We start from the raw sequence: 25,831 nt of genomic DNA on the forward strand, positions 1-25,831 counted from the left end.
CCCATAGTTTACCCTCCACAGCCTCTCTAACCGTTTACATTTTGCCTTCTCAATTCTAAGGTCCTGTGAGAATCATGGAGCAGAAGGCGAGTCACTCTTAGACACAGCGCGTTTAGCTGGAGCAATGGACGAAATCATATTCCCAATCCAGTGATGAAACCGCAGAGCGTCAGTGTTGGCATTCAGAGTTAACGTGGGTTTGTTCTGCGCCAGCACTGGGCCCATAGCGGTAGGGACTAGCTTCGTCCATTGTCTTCTCATAAAAACTCGCTTGCTTGGCATTGGTCTGTCAGCTGCCAGATTTATTAAAAAAGGCTTAAGCAGGTGGTCTGACCAGAGTAATGGCAGGGTCTCTTCCATCGTCACCTTTTCAATATTAGAGAGGATGAGATCGAGTGTGTGACCCGCTCTGTGTGTGGGGCCCTCATTGATTAAACTCAGATTAGCAGCATTCAGAGTGGCCCTTAGTATCTCTGCTTGGGCACAGTCCGTTCTGTCCATATGGATGTTAAAATCCCCCACTACAAGAAAGTAAGGAGGGAGCACTGCACTATCACGTCCAACAGGGCAATAAGATTAGAATCATTCCCACCAGGAGGGCGGTAGATAACTAGCCCTGCTAAGGAGGTCTGAGAGCCCACCTGAATGCAGAAATGTAATCCCTCCATACCCGCGATCAACATAGGGGCAGAGGATGTTAATGTGAACTGTTCTTTGAATATAGCAGCTACCCCTCCACCTCTTTTTCCACCCACTTGGTTAGCGAGACACATTGTGTAGCCCAGGGGTACTGCCAAAGCTATTGCAGTCACATTATCCTCACTAAGCCAAGTTTCAGTCAAAAATAAAACATCCCAGTCATGACCTTCCAATAGCAGCCAGATATCATTGGCATGCTTTGAAAGGGATCTGCAGTTCAACAGCCCCGCTCTTAGACTTCTATTACTGAGCGGTCTGGACTTACAGAGCCCCTTCTCCTCTCCATTATCCCACACACCAAAGGATTTCCCACACGTCCCGCAGATGTGAGCGAGGGGGAAAGATCTTGGGTCAAACCTGTGAGTGCAGCACACGGCGTCTGTATTAAGCCTCCACAGATCATCTCGAGACCACACGATCCTTTCCCTATCTGTACCACCACGAGCAGCATGCCTGGCCCCGGCCGCAGACTGGTCGCGGACGGGCGCAGACGGGCTTGCCTTTTGCGCGCCTTCGCCGCGCCGTGCCGCCAGCGCGCCCGCTGCGCGCGTCCGCTGCGCGCGTCCGCTGCGCGCGTCCGCTGCGCGTTAGCCAGGGCATCCGTTTTAAGCGTGTAGAAATGCAACAACTAGAGCGCTGACTGCCGTGCACCGGAAGTAGCAAACTCCCTCCACATCAATCGGGACGACACCCGCGGTGGAACGGGGAGGAGCAACCGGTCACGGCAAGTACTCAGGACCGAATTGAGGTAAATCTTAGTGCAAATGGCAATGTTTTAAAATACATAAATGTGCAAATGACGCGTTTTAAAAAACATATATGTGCAAATAACGCTGAGGGAGAATCACAATTTTAAAAATGCCGGTGGTAAGGTGTAGGTTATTTTAAAGTATGGGCTGCACACAACACATTAGAATGACTGACTGAAAGTACTGGCTCAATCAACACAGGTCATCTAACAGGACATTGCAGTATTGTCTCTCTGCGCACGTCCGCTGGGCGTTAGCCAGGGCATCCGTTTTAAGGGTGTAGAAATGCAACAACTAGAGCGCTGACTGCCGTGCACCGGAAGTAGCAAACTCCCTCCACATCAATCGGGACGACACCCGCGGTGGAACGGGGAGGAGCAACCGGTCACGGCAAGTACTCAGGACCGAATTCAGGTAAATCTTTGTGCAAATGGCAATGTTTTAAAATACATAAATGTGCAAATGACGCGTTTTAAAAAACATATATGTGCAAATAACGCTGAGGGAGAATCACAATTTTAAAAATGCCGGTGGTAAGGTGTAGGTTATTTTAAAGTATGGGCTGCACACAACACATTAAAATGACTGACTAAAAGTACTGGCTCAATCAACACAGGTCATCTAACAGGACATTGCAGTATTGTCTCTCTGCGTGCGTCCCTCCACTATCTAACACTTTCCCTACTGTTGCACACACTGGAGTGGGAAATTTAAGTTTAAAGATTTTTAAATAATTTCATGTTTATATATGTATATATATATATTCAATGAAAAAACCAAAGGTTTCACACATGTTATAGTTAGCTGGACATTTCACTCGTAAAAAACCATTGAAATTCCCCCGTTATATTTAGTTCAGCTAACTATAACTCGCGCGCCCGCAATGCACTACTGATGACGTCACATATTACATCACTCATGACATGGTCACTGACATCACTCATGACATCACTGATGACATCTCAAATGACATAACTGATGACATCACTGATGACATCATCCAGTGATTGTGTGTTTTTCTGAAAATTAAATATTTTTTATATTTATGTATATCTCAAGGTCAATGGAAGAATAAATGGGTATATAAGTGTCTAAATGGATGCTTTTTTAAAAAAAAAATTTTTGTGTAACTGACTGATTAAGTGTATCATAGTGAATACATGGCTTACTGAGTAATCTTTAAATATTTAAATATCTGTATCAGTTTCTTACTTTGTGTATAAGTGGCTGCATGGGTTGGTGAGTAGCTACATGAGTGTCTATATAGGTTATTAGTTGGTTTTTTATCAGTATGAGTGTCTGAGTTTCTGTATGGTTCGGTGGGGGGTATTACTTAGTGCATAGGTGCATGAATGAGTGACTCACTGTTTGTATGTGTTGAATACAGCATGTGTGCAGGACTGTATGGTTGGATGAGTGTGTGCATGGGTGTGTTAGTGAGTGAATGACTGTCTCTATAGTGTCTTTATGAGTAACTACATATGTTTTAAACTAGTATATGTGACTATTGGTGTATATAAGTGAGTATATGTGAGAGTGAGAGTTTGGAAGAGTTCCTGTATGAATAAGTATGTGTTTCTATAAGTGATTGTTTAAAAGACTAAGTATGTGTAAGTTTCTGTAGAAGTAAGTGTGGTGGTGTGTGTATAACTGTATATGCAAGTAAATGGATGTTTGATTCTTTATTAGCATGAGTGACTATGTGTGTGAGTAACTCTATGGATGAGTGGCGTTGTGTAACAGGATGTATAGGTGTGTGAGTACATATGATGAGTGAGTACATGTATGAGTGACTGTAGAGGACCGTTGGTGAATGACTGTATGTGTATGTGGTTCTTAGAATTACTGAATAGGTTGTTGTAACTAATATTGATTTGTTCATTATTTTGAACATTTTAGTTTCTATTTTTGAATGTGTGTTTCAATGGTTATATTAGGGGAAGAGGAGGTCTGCCACTCTATCACAAGGATGATGTCATCAGTGATGTCATCAGTGATGTCATTTGAGATGTCATCAGTGATGTCATGAGTGATGTCAGTGACCATGTCATGAGTGATGTAATATGTGACGTCATCAGTAGTGCATTGCGGGCGCGCGAGTTATAGTTAGCTGAACTAACTATAACAGGGGAATTTCAATGTTTTTTTACGAGTGAAATGTCCAGCTAACTATAACATGTGTGAAACCTTTGGTTTTTTCATTGAATTTCTAAGGTTTTTTAAATGCTAATTCCTAACTATAACGTGTGTGAAACCCATGGTTTTTTCAGTGAATTTGCAAGGTTTTTTAAATGCTAATTCCTAACTATAACGTGAGTGAAACCCATGGTTTTTTCAGTGAATTTGCAAGGTTTTTAAAATGCAATTTTTTTTTTTTCTTTTTTTTTTCACATATTTTTATTTTAATTTTCTATCCTTTTTTAAAGACTATGGTTAAATTTTAAAAATTCTACAATATGTTTTTTTTTACCATTTTTATAAAATAAACAGGTAAGATTTATTAGTATAACTTTTTTTTTGTTTTTCCATTTTTTTTTATTTTTTATTTTTTTTTAAACGTACGCGTACGGTAAGCGCACGTGTTGCTTTAATTACGTTAGATTTCTACGCTGTTTGCGTTTATTTACGCAATTTGCGTATACGCCCGTCACGCGCGCACAGCGCGTAACGCGTACGCTGCACGCGCACGTTATGCGGAAGTGAAGGGGCGTGCCTGTTGTGCGCATGCGCGCGTGCGCGTGTCTTTTTTACGCGCATGCGTACTTTTGCCGTAAGCGCACCGTAAGCGCTCCGTAAGCGTACGGTAGGTCATGTGATCAAGAAACAAGACTTTTGATTGGTTTTTACAAATTTCAGTTCTAGAACTCTCCTACACCACACCCATTCCCCTCATTTCTGCTTGTGATCCCTTAGGAGAAGGAGCTGGGTTGTCTTTGTGATACGATGGCAGAACAGCAGAGCCCTTCTGAGAGTGAGGCTAGCAGCACTACCTTGAGGCAGAGAACGAGGAAACAAAAGACCTGTTTCATATGGGAGTATTTTATTTTTCCAGAGGGCAAGAAAAAGGTAAATGCACCCTTAGTGACTTGTAAGCTGTGTAAGCGTGTACTTTCAAGAGGGAATCCCAACAAGAAGTATTCCTTCGGGAATCACACCATGTTGAGACACCTTAAGGATGTACACAGAATAACACATGCTCGACATACTGAAGGTAACCCTTCAGTAAGTCAACCAAGCACATCCACAGCAGCTCAGCCTGGACCATCATCTGCAGGGCCGAGTCCATCTTCGGCAGGTCAGGTGAGCCCTTCATCTGTGGGGGGAGCATCTCCTTTTTCTCGTCATCTGGAAATTAACCCTCGGTTTCTGAGGGTTGAAATACGGTGCGCCACTTGTCATGATCTAATTTGTTATAGGGAGACCAGTATTTCCCTAGTGAACAATAAAATAGATCAGCACATTTGTCGTACCGTCTAATATTCCCATTCTTTCTTTCCTCTGTCCCTGCATGAACACAACGGCTCTTTTAAGAGCCAACCTTACCTTTCAACTTTTTTTTATATATTTTTTAAAACTTTTTTTTGATTTTTTTTTACCGTACGCGTACGGTACGCGTAATAATTTTTTTTTTTTAAAAAAAAACACTAAAAATCAATTATCACATTACAAGGTCCTTGAGAGACTACAATGAAAAACTGAAAATGTGATTGTGGAGAAGTGGAAAAAAATGGACCATGAAATTTTTAACTTACCATACCCACTCAAAAAAATATTATTTTTTTTAATTTTTTTTTTAATTGCTTTACAAATGGTTCTAGTTTTCGAAAATTTTCTATCTCAATCTGAAAAAAAAGAAAAAAGTATTAATATTTAATAAAACATTTTATAATACAGTACACATATTTACATATTTTTCAAAAAAAATATTTGCCTTTTTTTTGCTGTTTTCAGAATATATTGCATTTCACTATAAATTGTGAAAGCAATTTCATTCATCATTTAACAGCGGGCAAAAAAAAAAATTTACAATCTCAAAGATTGTTTTAAAAAAGCCCACAATCTCTTTTTGCATAAACATAACTTTATAGAAATGCATAATATTCTTAAAAAATATCATCTAATATCAATACTTATTTCTTTAAAATACCGTCTGATATTTTTGTTTCAGAAGTATAATCAAAAAAATATATCTCAAATAACTCCCCAATACATCTGGTTCCATTTCCTTTAGGCCAAATAGTAATTTTAAAATTCTTTTCTGATTAAATTTCCAATGGTAATCCAATAAAAATCTAAAGTTTAAATTGTACAGATCTCACCGATTCTCTGTAACATTTTGGTTTCCGAAAGATTTATTAATGATTAAATAAGTCCACAATAGAATTGTTTACCTTTCCGCATGGCCAAATAGTAATTTTAAAAATCTTTTTTGAATAAATTTCCAATGGCAATCCAATAACATTCCAAAATTTAAATTGTGCAGATGTTACCGATTTTTTCTAAAGTTTTGGATATCCAAAGTTTCATTAAAAAATTGAAAAATTCCACATTACAATTGGTTACCTTTCCATTAGGCCAAATGATAATTTGTAAAATCTTTTTATTTGTAAATTCCAATGGTAATCCAATAAAATGGTAAAAATGTTTTGTCCAGATGTTGCCAAATCTCTCTAAAATTTAGGTTTCAGGAAGATTAGATAGGAATTTGCTAAATTAAAAGGCAAACGTTGCTTAAAAAACAATTGGGAATCATTACACAGTGTCCAGCCTTTTTCACATTTAAGATACACTGTGTAATGACCAGAAGTTACAGTAGGTCCATCATGGAAAATTATTGCAACTGTTACAAAAGTTTTTCCTGAAATTGATAATTGCTGTCCTGTAAACTTCTTTATTAAAGTATCTAATTTTGAACCATCAGCTTTACAGCGTTGCATCATTAAAATTACATACTGTCCGTATTCCTTTAAAATTAACGTTGAAAACATGTCAGATTGACACTCACTGCATTCCATGCTATGATTAACATCTTTAACTAATTTAGCAAAAGTGACTGTTTTACTTTCTGGCAATGTTAAATAAATAAGCCTTTCAGAATCAACATTAGAGCCACATATATTATAACAGTTTTCACAACTATGTTCCCATTTATAAGAGAGACCAAATAAATTTTCAATGGGAACCCCTTCTTCTTCCAGTACCTGAAGAAAAAACATCAAGAATTCCTGTGCGTCTTGCTGTACATTTTGAGAAAACTGTGTTCGTCCTGAACATACATCTAAAAGTTTTCTAATTTCAGTAGCACTTTCTATTTGAGTTTTATCATTACTCAGCTTTTGAAAAAGGAGACTCAACTCAGAACAGAATCTTTTTCCCTGATTTACTATTATCTGCTCTTGCACACTTTCCAGATAAAATGCAACATTCAGCACTACATTTGCGTAGCAGTTGACACCAGAGCTATTTTCAAAATGACATCCTACAACCTGTTCTTCATTTTCCTTTTTCTTTTTGCTTGCAATTACATCACTCCTCTTTTTTTTCCTCCTCTCTACATCTTCATTACAGATATTCTCATTTCTCCTTTTACGAGAAACTACACGTTTCTCCAACACAGGATACTGACGTAAATGAGGAGCATAGCTTCTTCTTAATCTATTATACTCCTTTACACAATTTGCATCAGCACTAACTTTTGAGTCATCAAAGTCTATCATGAATAATCCTGATAATGTTTTCACTCGTGACAAAGCAACATATGCCAAACCTTCTTTGAACACAGTTGAACCAATGTTCACAAATGCACAATCTACAGTCAATCCTTGAGACTTGTGAATAGTTACAGCATATGCTAGAGAAAATGGAAACTGCTTCCTACGTACATATAAGTCTTTCACAAGCATGAAACGAACTGAACAACGACAAATGTCTTTTACTTCTTCTATCTGATCAAATTTTATTTTTAAACATTCAATTCCATCTTTTTTCTGATAATTAATAAAACCCACAACTCTTCCCATAGCTCCATTAACTAAACCTTTTTCAACATCCAAATTTCTCCTTAAAAATACTCTACAGTTCATGCAAACATATAGATTTTTTTCTAATCCAGCTGTTTTGGAAATGTTCTTCTCTAGTGAATCCAATTTATTTTTCAGTGTGCCTGTTAATGTGACAGTAATTCTTCCATCCTCAATTTTGTCCACTGCTTCCAATTTCCTGATATCTTCCATTTCCAATTTCAAAAGCTCCTCATTGAATATTGAGCATTCACGTAGAGTTGGCATTAAGCAAATGACACTTTTCTTTTCTGCAATGTTCTTGTATATGTTCTCTGCAACTATTTCTTCCTTTGGAAATAAATTATGTAGCAGTCGACTCTGTAATGCTTTCGTGCCAGCTTCAGTGAGTAGTCCAATTCTGATATCTTTCAGAATACTTCCATATTCTTCATCGTTTGCTTGCCTCATATTAGTAGTAAGTTCCTTGTACTCAAAGAAGGACCAAATATTTGTATTACCGATGCTTCCCAATGACTTCTTCGTGTCTTCATGTGTCACAGTATTAAACACTGGTTGTCCTTTAACTGGAGTAAGTTGCAAAAGATCTCCAAAAACTATGACGTGTTTTCCTCCAAATAACACGTCATAGTCTGTCTTCAGAATTTGCTGCATTCTTAAATGCACAAAGGCAAGCATTAAGTTTGATACCATGCTCACCTCATCAATAATGAGAACTTGCATCTTCTTCAATACTCTTGAAACTTCCAAGCATGCTTCTCCAGTTAGCTTGTTGTATTGTATTTTGTTCTCATGCTCCACTGGTAACATTAGCAAACGATGTAAAGTTATTCCTTTTATGTTATATGCTGCTAACCCAGTTGGAGCAGTAACCACACAAGACAAAGTAGAATCCGTTTTTTGCAGTAGGTAGCTTCTGATGACTTTTATAAGGAAACTTTTTCCAGTTCCAGCTTGTCCGCTTACATACATCCTGATTGGATGAAATGATGTGCATGAGCACTCTTTATTTTCATGTAGAAATCCGTGATCAATTTTGTTTCTGATCTCTTCATAAATTTGTTGCTGCTCTTTGTTCAGTTGTCTTTCCAAATTTTGTAAGTCTATAAATTCTTCTTGAGCTTGATTCATAGCCGTTTCCACTTCATTCATGGCTATTGATGCTTCATTTTCAACGATTGGTTGTCCTAGGGGATCTTGAGTGAGTGTTCCTGAACTTTGGCTGTCCTGAGAACTGTCTCTAGCTATTTCTGCTGCAATTGTAGTTTCCTGTTCAATTTCTTCATTTAACATTTGCAGATAAGCTGAGAATGTACTGCATTGTATGCTGTCTTTGCAAGCATTAAAAGAATCTTCATAGCTTTGAAATTCTCCCAGTAGTTCATCCTCTGTACGCCATGGTTTAAACAGCTGTAAAAGAGCCAAGTAGTAAAATTCCTTTTTGTCAGTAGTGTCGCAACTCAGCTTCCTGTGATTTATCAAACTTCCTTTTGTTTGCTTCACCAAACATCCTTCCTCACCAATGACTTTATATTTTCCATTGTTGATGTTTTCTGTGGCTTTCCGTGAATAAATGTAGTTCTGCAGCACTTCATAGAGACACATGTTCTCCAGATGATGACTTCTCTTGGGATAATATATGTCCAACATGTTTGATTTCAAAATATCTGTACTTTCTGGGTCTTTCTCGGCCAAATATTCAATTTCTCCAACAGATTTCAGTACCCGATTTCTCATTGCTGCAAGGCCTAAACTTGCCCAAATTATTCTTCTTGATTTCGAGTAGAGACTTGCAGAAGATAACGTATCTGAACATTCGTAGGATCCAATTTCTCGATGCGATAACATCTTCAAACTGAAACTGTACAGCTTCTTACTGACAGTTTTCTCGTGAGAAATCTCTTCCCACATTTCCTTCAATTCTGTTTTTTCTGATTTCGTAATGTAAGACGTTACATATCGAGCAACAGCAATGGAATTGTCAGCTACATACTGTATATCCATGTTAGCATTCCACATGGATAACATGACTGGGTTGTAGTCATTTATATTTTTTGATTCTTCTTTTCTTTTAAGGTTGTAGGTATTCTTAGGTGATTTTCTTGTGATAGTATGTTTCACAGATGACATAAAACTGTTTACTCTTCCATTTGAAAGAACAGGTCTAGGAAATCCAAATCGACATTTAGTGTAGTATTTATCTTTGCTCTTGTATTTCCGTCGACAGTATTTTCCACACCGATGACATTGGAAACGTAAAACTTGCTCCTTTAACTTTTTCTCTTCTGTGTTTTTTGGTATAGCACATGTTGCATATTCTTCAATGTAAGATAACACTGCTTCATCAGCATCTGTTCCAAACTTTGGGGCTTCTTTGATCCACAACAGCATATCAATATGAGGAGCACCTCTTCCCTGGTACTCTTTTCTCCAAAAGAAATCCACTACTTCTCCTAGAGGTGGATTTTTTTTATTGCAGATGAACGACATCATAGCCTCAAATCTATGATTGAAATATCTGCAAACATTAACCGGATCCAATGAGCACAGTTCTCCTCCTGTCTTGTATTCGATGTTTTTAATGTTTGAATTTGCCTCTCGTAGAAAATCCAGTAAATCATCCCAAGCGTACTCAGCACAGCTTAGGGTAACGAACCATGTTGGTGTTCCTAAATTCCGTAACATGCATTTTAATTCACCATGGCGTCTGTACCAATATTCATTTGTCCCACGCTGACAAGCCATCAGATTGATCAGTTGTGTTTCCAAATGATCATCTCGGTGCTGCACTTTCTCCATAAAATCCTTAGCAGACACACTTTGTAAATGTACTCCACTTTTTAAAATGTGATTTACTGCATAAGACAGTGCAGACAAGTCGCTTTCAAATAAAAGATGGAACAAATAAGGAATACTTTGTCGAAATCTGGGATCTTCAGCATATAGTCTTGTAGTCCGATACTCAGAAGCTGGAATCTGTTCCGGACGTTCATCGTATCGTCCTCCTTTTCCTTTAGGAAACAGCTGGGGAAAACATCGAGCTTCCAAGCTCTCCTCCCATACACTCACGGGAGTTCCTTTTGCTTTCTTCATCTGAAACAGATCAATATTGTCTCCCATAACTTCTTTTGAATGAAGAGGATGTATGCTAAAATGTTCATAAATTTCTTCTTCCTTTGACTTGTCCACTTTTTCAATTTGTCCAGTTGGTGTTTCTGTGTCTTCTTGTAAATCTTCTTCTTCTTCTTCTTCTTCTATATAAATTGATTCATACCATTTGTTATTCCTTTTCAAATACAAATTTGCTCTTTGTACTTTCCGTACATCTACCAGCTCCTGCCAAATCTTCTTATTCTTTGTAGGTACACCATTAACCAGAATAATTAATGGTTCAGTTTCCAAAGTATCCGCATCAATAGTTTCCATATTTTTTTTCAAATTCAAGGGCAAATACACCACTCTACCTTTTAAACCTCTCAGTAAATCTGAAGGAGGTAATTTACCAGTTTTGGGCTCCATACGTACTATGGTCTGGAACAAATGAACACATTGAATGAGTATAGACTCATATGTATTTAATTCAGAAAGTTCAGCAGGAATAGCATCCAATTCTAAATTATTATGTACAGCTCTGGTCGGCATTCTATTTTCCTCTAACTTGTTGTAACAGTATTTACAAATACGCTGATCTTCACCCAATTGAAAACAATTTTCAAGAAATATATATGTGGCAAAATCCTTCCACTTATAATTATCTTCATTTTCACTCTTTCTGTAGAGATCAACATTCCTAGTTTGTTTTCTATAATAAGTTCTGCGGCAACAAATACAAGTAATATTTGGTGTTTCTGTGTCTTCTTGTAAATCTTCTTCTTCTTCTTCTTCTTCTATATAAATTGATTCATACCATTTGTTATTCCTTTTCAAATACAAATTTGCTCTTTGTACTTTCCGTACATCTACCAGCTCCTGCCAAATCTTCTTATTCTTGTAGGTACGCCATTAACCAGAATAATTAATGGTTCAGTTTCCAAAGTATCCGCATCAATAGTTTCCATATTTTTTTTCAAATTCAAGGGCAAATACACCACTCTACCTTTTAAACCTCTCAGTAAATCTGAAGGAGGTAATTTACCAGTTTTGGGCTCCATACGTACTATGGTCTGGAACAAATGAACACATTGAATGAGTATAGACTCATATGTATTTAATTCAGAAAGTTCAGCAGGAATAGCATCCAATTCTAAATTATTATGTACAGCTCTGGTCGGCATTCTATTTTCCTCTAACTTGTTGTAACAGTATTTACAAATACGCTGATCTTCACCCAATTGAAAACAATTTTCAAGAAATATATATGTGGCAAAATCCTTCCACTTATAATTATCTTCATTTTCACTCTTTCTGTAGAGATCAACATTCCTAGTTTGTTTTCTATAATAAGTTCTGCGGCAACAAATACAAGTAATATTTGGTCTTTCATTAGAGATTATTGCAAAATTTGTTATGTGATCATTAAATGTCTTACTTACAGAGGGTTCTACATTCTCTTCCACTTCTTCCTCATTTACTGTGTCCTTTTCTGCACTGTTTTGTTCAGGACCAAAGTAACAAAACTGAATTTCATCAACAACCTTCTCTACATCTGATACCGATCCACGGAACAGAGCCCTATTCAATTCATCTAACTTTATTGCTGGACTTTTAGCAAAATACAACCGTCTCACAAACTTTCTCATTTCAGTATGATGAACAGCCAGCATCCTAAAATGATGGAAACCACTATTACACACTTTTCTAGATAGACAAGCCAGAGAATGACCCTGCAAACCAGTATTCTCTCTCACTCTGCATGGATCTAGACTTTGAAGCACCTTAATCTTCTGTTTTACACTTTTTTTACTATATTCTCTTAGAAACTCACGAAATTTATCAATAGATTCCTGACGCACAGTGCAAATACTACTACAATTCCAAGTGTACACTGGGGCTTTAGGACGTCTCCCCATAGCCTCATCCGCCATCACTTGTACCTCATCTCTTGGAACCATTATCTCCTTCTCCATTATGCAACCATTTTTCACTTCGTAAGCACGACCTCTGGTGTCAACTGCATGCAGCAAACTATTACTTTGAAAATAGCTCTCTTCATTAAAAAAAGGTTCACTACTTGAACTATGCATCCATTTTCCTAAAAACACTTTACAAAAGTTTGTTCTGTTCACTACTCTTTTCCTTTTGCTTTGTGATTTCAGTACATTAAACATTTTATCTAATGTACGCATCCTATTCAAAATTAAAATGAATAGTTTCCTTTTTAATTCTAATGCCTTTGCTGCAATGGCTTCAATTTCTTTTTTTCTCTTATAAAACTTAGCCTTTTGCTTATATTTCTTCACATCCTTTATCAAATTGGACATAATTCTTCTCTGAAACATTTTTCTACGTATCTCTTTAAACGCTGTTTTTCTGTTTAAGTTAATCTTTTTAGTTGCAGAAGGTATATTTGCATTAACTAAATTCTCAATTTTTTCCTGTCCTTTTTTATTGAAAACATTCTTTCCAGTACAGACATTTTGTACATTTTTCCTTTTTTTGAATATGTTCTTTAAAAAAAATTTTGTCTACTTACCAGAAGATTTTTTCTTTTTCCCAACATGAGCATCTCCCACTAACTTAGGTCCTCCAGTTGTCTTCAAATATAGGTTTTTTTTGTGGTCTTTCTTTACTCTGGATTTTGTAGGCATCTTAAATTTTGTTCACTGCTCTTCAGCAATACCTGAAAAAAACTAAAAAAAAATTCCTTTATTTTATTTAAATATATTACTACATTTTTTATGTTCTTTAGAAATCTTAAAATACTATAAACCCCTTTCGTATACTTGGAAATCACAATAACACCTTCACCAATTAAATATCTAAAAACAATTCCTGTGTGCACACAGAGTCATGCTTTCACATTAGTCACAAAATGAAATTTCTTTGCCATTTTGAAAGCACACTTACTACTCTTTTTTTTGGCAAGTGATAATCACTTTTACAGACTGACACATTATGAATCCACTTTTCAGATTCTTAAAAAAGCACATGTCCAAACTGCTTTTTCAGACCACCACCATGTGTAACCTGGGTGACTGCCTACACTCCAGCAAGGGCAAGCAGCCTTAGTGATGCTGTATGTATTTGCATTACTGACTGAAACCTCATACCCCACTCGCTTGTGAATACTATGCATGATTCCACAGGGTAAGCAGCTGGGTGTGTGCTAAGAGTCTGCTTCTGCACCAAAAAATGGCTCCCCCTTTCCATCTAATGCAACTGTGAAATCACCAGAGCAATACGCAATAAATCTCTGCCTGTAATTCCTATTTGCACACAGAGTCATGTTTTCACATTAGTCACAAAACGAAATTTCTTTGCCATTTTGAAAGCACACTTACTACTCTTTTTTTTGGCAAGTGGTAATCACTTTTACAGACTGACACATTATGAATCCACTTTTCAGATTCTTAAAAAAGCACATGTCCAAACTGCTTTTTCAGACCACCACCATGTGTAACCTGGGTGACTGCCTACACTCCAGCAAGGGCAAGCAGCCTTAGTGATGCTGTATGTATTTGCATTACTGACTGAAACCTCAAACCCCACTCGCTTGTGAATACTCTGCATGATTCCACAGGGTAAGCAGCTGGGTGTGTGCTAAGAGTCTGCTTCTGCACCAAAAAAGGGCTCCCGCTTTGCATCTAATGCAACTGTGAAATCACCAGAGTAATACGCAATAAATCTCTGCCTGTAATTCCTATTTGCACACAGAGTCATGTTTTCACATTAGTCACAAAACGAAATTTCTTTGCCAATTTGAAAGCACACTTACTACTCTTTTTTTTTGGCAAGTGATAAACACTTTTACAGACTGACACATTATGAATCCACTTTTCAGATTCTTAAAAAAGCACATGTCCAAACTGCTTTTTCAGACCACCACCATGTGTAACCTGGGTGACTGCCTACACTCCAGCAAGGGCAACCAGCCTTAGTGATGCTGTATGTATTTGCATTACTGACTGAAACCTCAAACCCCACTCGCTTGTGAATACTGTGCATGATTCCACAGGGTAAGCAGCTGGGTGTGTGCTAAGAGTCTGCTTCTGCACTAAAAAATGGCTCCCCCTTTCCATCTAATGCAACTGTGAAATCACCAGAGCAATACGCAATAAATCTCTGCCTGTAATTCCTATTTGCACACAGAGTCATGTTTTCACATTTGTCACAAAACGAAATTTCTTTGCCAATTTGAAAGCACACTTACTACTCTTTTTTTGGCAAGTGATAAACACTTTTACAGACTGACACATTATGAATCCACTGTTCAGATTCTTAAAAAAGCACATGTCCAAACTGCTTTTTCAGACCACCACCATGTGTAACCTGGGTGACTGCCTACACTCCAGCAAGGGCAACCAGCCTTAGTGATGCTGAATGTATTTGCATTACTGAGTCCAACCTCAAACCCTTAAAGTATTCTTTATTTTTACCAGTACACCTTAATTTATGGTGAAAACATAGCCCATATTATTTTACATGGTCCTCACATTTAAATTTCTCCCAAAACAGAAAATAATAAACACAACTTCAACAAAAGGAATTCCATTTCTATTATTCATTTCTTAATTTACCATATACATCCCCTCTCAAACTCTAAACTCACCTTTAAAATTAGTTAGCTGTGAAAGAAATGTGGCACTCAAACAGCAGATTATCAGAGCCAGGATCTCTGTTCTTTACACTTCTCTCCTCTCAGCAGAACCAGATAATGGCAAACTTTCCCTCTCTTTTTCCACACATATACATGTTAATTTCAAATCTCAGTGCTTCCCCCTTTTTTTCAAATGTAATCACACATTTCTATTGGTTGAAAACCAACCCTTTTCCAAAAGTACCCTTCCCCCAACTTGACTTCTGCCTAGTACCCTTCCCCCAACTTGACTTCTGCCTGCTACCATAGCAACAGCTCATGGAACACTGCTGTGTGGAGTTAGGTCAGAAGTTCACCAAACAATGTTTCAATTCCACAGAGCAAGAGTGCTTGACTTTTCAAACCTAACAGCAAATCCATAGTACTGTTCTTTGGTAACACATTTTTCTGTACCAATACAAAACATGCTTCTATTAATTTACACATACAGCCTAGTTTTTATTCTAGAATGGTATGAAACAGCCAATCAGTTCTTTTGTTTATGAAAAAAATATGTATGCCTCCATTTCCAAACTGTCTTTCATTTCTTTTTACCATTCTACTGAATTACACCTCCTGAGTGCATCCAGTTCTCCTTTGAAGATGTTCACAGTGTGGATTGTAGGGCACAGCTATGTCTTCTGGAGTGAAAAGTATGCAGAGAAAACAGATATGGTGAGAGACCTTGCTTTGCCAAATGTAGACATTAAATGGATTGGTCAGAGAGGGTTAAAGTGGCACCAATTGATGCCATTGGTGAAATCCTTCATGCAAATCCAACACCCTGACCTCATAATAGTGCACTGTGGTGGCAATGACCTAGGCACTTTGACTGGGGTAGGTCTGGAAATGCTTATGAAGGACACCTTTGCACAATTGTTTTCACTTTTCCCTAAAACTGCCTTTGTGTTCTCTAACATATGCCAAAGGCAAAAATGGAACTGGTCCAATCATTTCTGTCCGCAGATTGACAAAGCAAGAAAGCACGTCAACAAATCTGTTTCTGCTTTCCTCCGTGACTATGGTATGGGTTCCATTTACCACAACAACTTGCGTTATGACATGCAAGACATTTATAGAGGAGATGGTGTGCACTTCAATGATGAAGGGAACAGAGTCTTCCTCTTGAACCTTAGACTCTGCATCGGTACTTACTAGTAGGTACCACTAAAAAATCACTTCATAAACACAACAGCTCTTTTTAGAGCCCCCTAATATCTAAACTCTTAAATCTGCATTTCATTTCTTTTCTTTTTTTTTTTTTTTACCTGTACGCGTACGTTGATGCTTACCGTACGCGTACCCCGCGATTTTTTTTAAAATCAATCAATGTTTTCTTTGTACTTTTCTGTCCTTCTTTGACCCCCTTACAAATGTTAGGGGGTCTGTAACTCCCCTCCTTGCCCCCTTTTCAAGATATCACTCTTTTTTTTCTGAGTGAAACACACCAAATGGCGGCCGCAGCTTCCTGGTTTTGAATTCGAATGTTTACTAGGATCTAAGAGCCAATCAGAATCGCGCTTGCGCACGCCACCGTACGCGTACGGTAAGCGTACCGTAAGCGCACCGTAAGCTGGCTCAGATATATATATTGATTTATAGGCTATTTTCTCATATTCTACTGAACAGATTTACACCAAACCTACAAAAGGCACTTCCTTAACCTGGGGACTACCTCTCTGCCAAATTTCATTAAATTCTGTTCAGCCGTTCGGGCTGTAGCCCTGTCTAAAGGTCCTATGGAAAAATGCATGGGAAAAACGTGTTTTGGGACCCCCCTTTTATCTCAGCCCCCGCTTGATTAATCCCCCCGAGACTTTCAGGGTAGGAGCGGAGCGTAGCGCCCCACCTATTTTGAAAAATTCGCGAGAATTCGTCGACCGGCGCCAAAGTTATTCAAAATAGAATGTTGCGGATTTCCTATGGAAACGTGGTCCTAACTATAACTACCTACTGGCGACCGCCAGTAGGTAATATATATATATATATATATATATATATATATATATATATAAATTCACTGAAAAAACCATAGGTTTCACACATGTTATAGTTAGCGGAAATTTTACTGATAAAAAACCAGTGAAATTCCCCCGTTATAGTTAGTGCAGGCAACTATAACTCACGCGACCGCAATCCTCTGCTGATGCTAATACTGTATTTAGACACTTATATGCCCATGTCTTCTTCCATACATTTTTAGCTATACATATATTACAAATATTTTTTTTTCATAAAGACACATATGTCATCAGCAGAAGATTGCGGTCGCGTGAGTTATAGTTGCCTGCACTAACTATAACGGGGGAATTTCACTGGTTTTTTATCAGTAAAATTTCCGCTAACTATAACATGTGTGAAACCTATGGTTTTTTCAGTGAATTTGCAAGGTTTTTTAAATGCTAATTCCTAACTATAACGTGTGTGAAACCTATGGTTTTTTCAGTGAATATGTACGGTTTTTTAAATGCTAAGTTACTTTACGCCATTCGAGGCGTGCGCGCCCACTTAACGCAGTTCGTTCCGTGCACGGTTTTTATCAACTTTAATAAGCCCTGTACATTTGGTGGCCTTCGGCCACCAAAAGCACAGGGGGTGGGGTCAATATGGATAGTGTTTTTTTTATTTCAATTTTATAATTTCATGTTGCCAAAATTTAGTTTTTTTTACCTATTAATAAGCCCTGTACATTTGGTGGCCTTCGGCCACCAAAAGCACAGGGGGTGGGGTAAGTGTGGATAGTGGTTTTTTTATTTTTATTTTTTTACCGTACGCTTACGGTAAGCGTACGGTAAGCGTACCCCGCGAAATTGCCGAAAAAAAAATAAAACCGTTTTTGCTCTTGGGGGATGTTTGTGGACTCCCTCAACATGACTATGTGGGAGGGAGTTGTCAAAACAGCCCCGTAACATGTTTTTGGCCATCATGTTTGATAAACAACACTCAGTGCGAGAGACAAAATGGCGGCCGCCGCTTCCTGGTTTCGGCCGATTCGAATGTTTACTAAGATCTAAGAGCCAATCAGAATCGCGCTCGCGCACGCCACCGTATGCTTACCGTAAGCGTACGGTAAGCGTACCGTAAGCGGGCTCAGATATATATATTGATTTAAAGGCTATTTTCTCAGAATCTACTGAACAGATTTACACCAAACCTACAAAAGGCACTTCCTTGACCTAGGGACTACCTCTCTGCCAAATTTTGAGTAATTCTGTTCAGCCGTTCGGGCTGTAGCTCGTTCTAAAGGTCCTATGGAAAAATGCATGGGAAAAACGCGTTTTGGGACCCCCCTTTTATCTCAGCCCCCGCTTGACGGATCCCCCCGAGACTTTCAGGGTAGGAGCGGAGCGTAGCGCCCCACCTATTTTGAGAAATTTGCGAGGATTCGTCGACCGGCGCCAAAGTTATTCAAAATAGAATGTTGAGGTTTTCCTATGGAAACGTGGTCCTAACTATAACTACCTACTGGCGACCGCCAGTAGGTAATATATATATATATATATATATATATATATATATATATATATATAGATATATATATATATATATATATAGATAGATATATATGTCCCAAAGTTGTTCTGCTAGCAGGATGCACTCCCAGCATTTCAATTTCAAAAGAAATATTTATTTCATGTTTTAATTTATATTAGACTGTTTGTTTAAATAGATTTTATGTTGTTGCTTTTCCTTCGTAGAAATAAACGAGTGTGAACCCAAGGAGGTGCATTGTATTCTTTATTGCCACCAAGTCAGTCCGCCATGACGTGTTTCGGCCACCCCACAGCCTTGATCACATGAAATGGCTCAAACTGTGAGGATCCTATTTAAAGTGCAAGTGCTAAATTTGCCTGAATCGAAATAGACAACATACTATGTTCAATGTAAACTTATTACTCAAATATTATACATTGTAAAAACATATGGATTATTTTATATATATTTACAATACAATACATAATTTGACATTTTCTGCATACAGATCCCCGTATTGCTCAAATATGTAAAGTTATGACGTTTGGCGAAAATATGTCATGAATGATGTAATATGTGATGTCATCAGCAGTGCATTGCGGGGGAGCGAGTTATAGTTAGCTGAACTAACTATAACGGCTGAATTTCTCTGGTTTTGTACGTGTGATATGTCCAATTAACTTTAACGTCCCTGAAACCTGTGGTTTTTTTCAGTGCGTTTCTAAGGTTTTTTAAATGCTAATTTCTAACTATAATGTCACTAAAACCTATGTTTTTTTAGAGAATTTCAAAGGTTTTTTAAATTATAGTTTCTAATTATGCCTACAGAGGTAGGATATGTGCAGAAAGAGGAAGAAAGGTGCAGAAAGAACCAAGAGAAATTGGAGCACTTTATATGAGCAAACGTTGCAAATACATAAGGTCTCAATAATCTTTTAGGCACCGGGAGGTTGAGCGGCGTGCCCAGAATCACAGGATGTGGAGCCGACGCCAAGACTGGAACCTTGTTCTGCAGATTTTTAGATTTTCCATTGTTTTGTGTATGTGTGTGTGTGCGTGTCACACACATTCGTAATTGTGTGTTGAAAGCTTATTTCAGTTTCTGTGAGCAACTTTTAAAAGAGCATGCTCCACATAACTTAGGCATTTTTTGGTCATAGTAAAGCAAATTTCTAATGCATTCTGCAAATAATTCATCTGTGCCAGACGTTTGGCGAAAATTGACCAAGATTTAAAATAGGTTGTTTAACTGATTTTTAGCATATTTAAAACAAATATATAAAAAATGAGAAATTTGTAACATGCCTAGAAAAAACTGGAACCAGGCAGAACTTTAAAAATCATACAAAATAATCACCTGATTGAAGAAAAAAGAAAGAGTGACGACCATAACCACAGTGAACAATAACACCTCCACCGAAAAGATAACGGATACAATACTCACAAACGTATTCCCTCTGTGTATCCAGATGTTATGTCGACATAATGGCATGTGCGACAGTATCGAATGCACAGAGATGCACCCATGTTCACTCGCATAAATGCGCATTCAGACACATGAATGTTAATTCTACTAAATCTGCATTACAGGGTGTTAAATGTGATCACTCGTGCTGAGAGTACCTTCATACTGCTCACTAGAACAATGTGCATATTCAGCCACTGTTGCTCACAAATAAAATAAAATCATTAGAAGTAGAACTTCACAACTAGAATTAAGGAAACATTGGGCTCAGGCTACAATAGTGCAAAAAACTGACTTCTTAAAAGTACCATAATAGTTGACTCACGGTACTTTAAAACAAATCACATCACAGATCGATACTAAAATGCTAACAAGTTAGTGTAAAAGTGCAGGAACTCATGGTATGACACTGAATTGTTCTGTGTAGATGTAAGTTACTGATTCAATGAATTGTTCGAGGTGCACAAACATTTTTGTAAAGCCTTCAAACGTTTTTTTCTTTTTTTTGCGGAAATGCTTTTATTGATGTGCTTCAGTCTTTAATGAGACAGTGCATTTTTTCATTGGGTTTATTTTCAAATACAATTACAGTTTATGTTTTGTAAGAGAAACTTGTGTTGAAAACTCCCTCTGCCTACACGTGTGCACTCAAATAAACACACATATAAATTCTACTTCTAATATACAGGTTGCCTCTCTTAATACACTACAAGTTTCAAAGTGCGCAGTGTACGTCCCTTCGTCTGCTCATAGACAGACACACAGCTCGCAACTGGTGATGACTTCTGAAGCTGGAAGGCGCCTTCATTGGTGTAAATGCTTTCTGTACAATATACCAAGCTCCCCTGTCCCTACACCTTTCCTAGATCCGAGTAAAGGGATTGAAGGCCCCTGACTACAGACCTCCATGAGGTTCCATGTGGTCATGAGCAGTTGTTTTGGTTGTTGTTGCCAACCTACGACTTTCCATAGAGTCTTGGTTCAATTATTTTTGCAAAGAGCTCCCTTGCGACCGACTGCCGCCTCGTAGCACTTGTTAAAATATCCCCACGGTTAAGTGAGTGGTAAATTGCAAGGCAATTGTGTGTATGTGGGAGGTGAATGTACCCCAAAAATGAAAAATGTTTGCTCTTAAGGAGAGAGGGTGCTTACCCTGTAAACATATCACATGCATATATATAAAAGGCCCCTTTCTTCACCACTGCTTTACACAAGCATCTGCACGCTGAATCCTGTACCCCTCCCTTTAGGGAGGCAACGCCTTTCACTGCCCACTGACAACTTATTGGGTGAGGAATGATGACATTCTGAGAGGATCCCTGACCAGAGGGTAGCCCGTAAACACATCCCTTGCATGTATTTACAAGGTTCTTTCATTCAGTCCTGCCTAACACAACAACTGAGGGCAGCAAGCCCCCAACCTCACTCTGAAGGATGGCCTGACCACTCGGCTCTATTTTGTAAGGGGGTCTGCCCTTTAGGAGATAACCTCCTTCTTCAAATGGTACCCTCTAAACATGTACCATGCATGCATCTAATTTACACAGTTTGTTTCTTCTACGCTGCCTTACACAACTGAGTGCAACCAATTATAATTTAATTTAATTTAATCTCAGCGCTTCTTCACATGTGCCCTACAAGAGGAAAGTGGCATAGTCTGGGCTTTGGAAACATCTGCCTCTTGTCCCCATGTCTCCCCTGACCAGGCGGGCAACTAGAGCCAAATTTTGGGGGGCTGACAAATATTTTGGGGGGGGCTAGTTCTTCCAGCCATAGGCAGAGTGGCTCTAAGAAGGGGTGAAACACAACAAAAGCCTCATTAATAAGTAAATGGTCATTTAAGGACCTGTGAAGTACTCGGGTGCGGCCTCAATTAGAAGGTCGCCAGCCAGCGAATCTGTCTCAGCAGGGCTGATACACACAACAGGGGGGGGCGGGGGCTGAAGCCCGGTGAGCCCAAAGGGTGTTGCACGCCTGCCCCTGACTCATTTAATGTATAACCCAGTGCATGCGCAGCCCGGGCTTGATGGAGAACATGCCTTTGAAGCGAAAGTGTGTGGGCAGGAGCTGCTTTTCCGATGGGTGCTGTGGTGCAGGGGACACGGGTCCATTTATGAAGGGTTGTATTCAGCAGACTCCTTGCAGGGAGGCCTGGCTGGATAGGCATGTTGCGCAATGGCCCATCTTGCGGAGAGTGTGGGTGCATGAGCCCTCCTCCTTGCTGAGGGTCAGTGGTCAGGGGCCTTCCTCCTTCTGGGGGACAGTAAGGGGACAGGAGGGATGGGGGCTGGATTGGGGCAGAATCAATCCTTGTGGAAGGGGATGTGGGTAGTCGTTGTGCTGGAGGCAAGAGCCCTCCTTGTTGTGGCAGGTGGTGGTGGGGGGCGAGGGGGCAGAGTGCTGAAGGCCTCATTGTTGAATGGTCGGATGGGAAAAGACTCCTCTTGCAGAAGGACCTGTGCGCAGGAGATTGGGTGCGAGATAACCTGGTGAAGGGGACTGAGGGCAGAGAAGTTCTGAGCACTCTAGGACCATGTTGTCTCAGATGGCCAATGGCCTTGCACTTGCCACGCTGCACACACATTCCACCCACTTCCCTCTCTCTGGCTGGAGGTTATTGTTTATAACCTCACCAAGATGACCTAACCTGCTTCAGGGAATGCCTGACTCTGCCATGCCTGGCCGGATATGGAGGAGAGTGCCTTGTGCAGGCCCGTAAGAGGGACATGAAGGGCTCCGAGCGGAGTGCACCTCTTCCAATGACCAGGCCCAGAGCTTCCTTGCCTCCCTAATGTCTTCAGGCTCACCGCTGGCAGAGCAACATCTGGCTTCACCTTCTTGGGACCGGAGAGATCATCCACTGGTGCGCCCTCAGACTCTGGCAAGGATGGCTCCACGGGGGCAGCGCGCCCTCTCTTGGCTATGGCTACCACTTTGGGAATGGCTACTACAGCTGCTGCATGTCCACAGGGTGGGTGTCCAGCAAATCGCCCTGAAGCCATTCCCTTATGGCGCCTTCCCAGTGGAGAAGTACATGGATGTGCTCGCCTTGGTCAGCGGGGGTAGCACACAGGGCAGCGAGGGGCCCTCGTGGTCCAAGGAAGTCTCCTACTTTCAGGGGTACCCCGGGCCCTATTAGCACATGCCAGGGTACATCGACATGGTGTCTGGCTTTGAACCGGGCAAACCCAGGCATAAAGCATACATCTCCATGGACAGCTACCCGTCATGGACTCTGGCGAATGGCTGGAGCGGCGGGATGTACTGTGCCAAGGAGCAGCCTCAGGCTGCACACTTCTGGAAGTCATCCTTCACAGTTGAGGGCTTTTATCCTTCTCATTGGTGAGGCTGGGACAGCTGTATCTGTCTAAAAGACAACCTGGGGCACTTTTGCCAAACCCCACTGCCTTTTCTTGGTCAGATCTGAAATGGTAGATTTTGCAAATACTTTGCGGATTTCAGTATTTACAACCATATACACTTAAATTTACTCACTTAATTCGACTGTTAAAAATGTGCCCTAGAGTCAGGAATGTTTTGTGAATTTTATTGAAAAATCACCAGTGCATTTCCAGGATGTTTGCTAAAACAGTGCCAGCAATGCTCATTACAGAACACTCATGTTAAGAAACTGAACGACCAAGGCAGATGCGTGGCTTCACAGAGAGACAGAATACACGGTGCATGTGCATGATGTGGGGTGTGTGTGTGTGTATACATGGTATGTGTGTGTGGTGTGTGCGTGCATGGTGCGTGTGTGCGTGGTCTGTGCATGGTGTGTGTGTGTACATGGCATATGTGTGTATGTGCGTTTGTGCATCATATGTGTGTGGGGGTTTGTGTTTATATTATGTCTGTGCTGTCGTCTAAGAAAGCGATGTCAGTCTGACATGTTCTAGAAATGTACGTGAACGTGATTTTCTTGGAAAAGCCACAGTTCTTTGGCATCTGTTGAATGGTAATGAATAAATATATTATGTACATTTTCTTGCGTAACCACAGTTATTCTTTGGACACCGGATATTAGTAAAAGAATAAAGTGTGCATTTTATTAGAATAAGCAGAGTTTATTGTTCTTAGTAAAGACTGAAACAGCAGGCCCCCGCTAAATAATTTGGGATTGCCCCCGGGACCTGCCCACCCCGGGGCTTTTCAATATTGAAGAGTGGGAGCCTGTGCTTCCTTTTTTTAAATAATTTCGGTGGTATTCGCGACCCCAGCACAAATTCCGCACAAAGTTTTGTATTTTATCTTTGTTTAACTGTTTTCTTGTGACTTCTACCGAGTCAAAAGATGGCTGCCAACACTTCCAGGTTTGGAGTGTTGGCAGCCAATCAAAGTGAAGCTTGTGGTCGGGAGGGTTCGCGAATCCACCGCTGCCCTGGATATCAAAACTTTTATTTTTGAATTTCTCAGCAACTACTCAACAGATTTACACCATTTACAAAAAAGGTCACTTTCTGAACCAAGCACTACCTTTTTGCCAAATGTGGTGTAATTCCATTCTGCAGTTCGGGCAGTAGCCTTGGCTAAAGGTTCCTATGGGAAATTGATTTTACGACCTCTATTTTTTGAATTTCTCAGGAACAACTGAACGTATTTACACCATTTAACAAAAAGGACTATTTCTGAACCAAGGGCTACATTTTTGCCAAATTTGGTGTAATTCCGTTCAGCAGTTCGGGCTGTAGCTGTGTCTAAAGTTTCCGATGGAAAATAACATGAAAAAAACCAGAGGTGGGCGGAATTTGCGAAATCGACTTCCGCAAATTATCGGGAAAATGTTTAAAATTATCGCAAACAAGCGGAAATATCGCGAAGATGCGGAAGTTTTTTTCCAGCATGGTCGTGAGATTTTCTGCATGGTTGCGGGTCGCCAACTTACCCAAGTGGTTTCTCACGGGCGCGGCCATCTTGTTTTGAGTTGTCTCGTGGTGCATGATCGCGAGAGGAAAGACGTGATCGCGTGACGCATGACGTCACTGCGGGCGCGAACTGTCGTGAGACAGCACAAATGGCTAAAAACAATACAACATCTCATGGAGAACGCGACCGGATCAAGAAAACTTGTCGGCGAACGCAGGGATTCAGGTAAGGCGATCGCGCGTGCGCGAGAATGTATTATTTTACAGCGCGAGCAAGAAACAAATTATCGCCAAGCTGCGGAAAGTGGAAATTTAGACATTTTCGCGCTGTCCGCGGAACGCGAAAATGTCAAATTATCGCAATTTCCGCGAACGGAATGAAATTTTCGCCCAGGCCTAAAAAAAACACGTTTTGGTACCCCCTTTTTTCTCTGCCCCTGCTTGGCAAATCACCTCAAAACTTTCACTACCCTAAAATCTAAAACACTACAACCAGAATGCCCCCTACACTACACAAACACCACTGCACTACCCTAAATCCTAAAACACTACCCCCTACACTACACAAACACCACTGCACTACATTAAACCCTAAAACACTACCCCCAGCACGAACCCCTACACTACACAAACACCACTGCACTACGATAAACCCTAAAACACTACACCCAGCTTGACCCCCTACAATACACAAACACCACTGCACTACCCTAAACCCTAAATCTACCCCAGCACGAACCCCTACACTACCCAAACACCACTGCACTAAGCTAAACACTAAAACACTACCCCCAGAATGACACCCTACACTACACAAACCCCAC

General features: G+C 39.7%; 1 pseudogene; it reads left to right on the forward strand.

Moving 5' to 3' along the window:
• The window catches only part of LOC146811160 (homeobox protein Hox-D13 pseudogene), a 30,989-nt pseudogene extending 7,501 nt beyond the window's left edge, over positions 1–23,488 (forward strand).
• Positions 23,489–25,831: the final 2,343 nt, after the last annotated feature.

The sequence above is a fragment of the Triturus cristatus genome, chromosome 7 (assembly GCF_964204655.1).
Source record: "Triturus cristatus chromosome 7, aTriCri1.1, whole genome shotgun sequence".
NCBI lineage: Eukaryota > Metazoa > Chordata > Amphibia > Caudata > Salamandridae > Triturus > Triturus cristatus.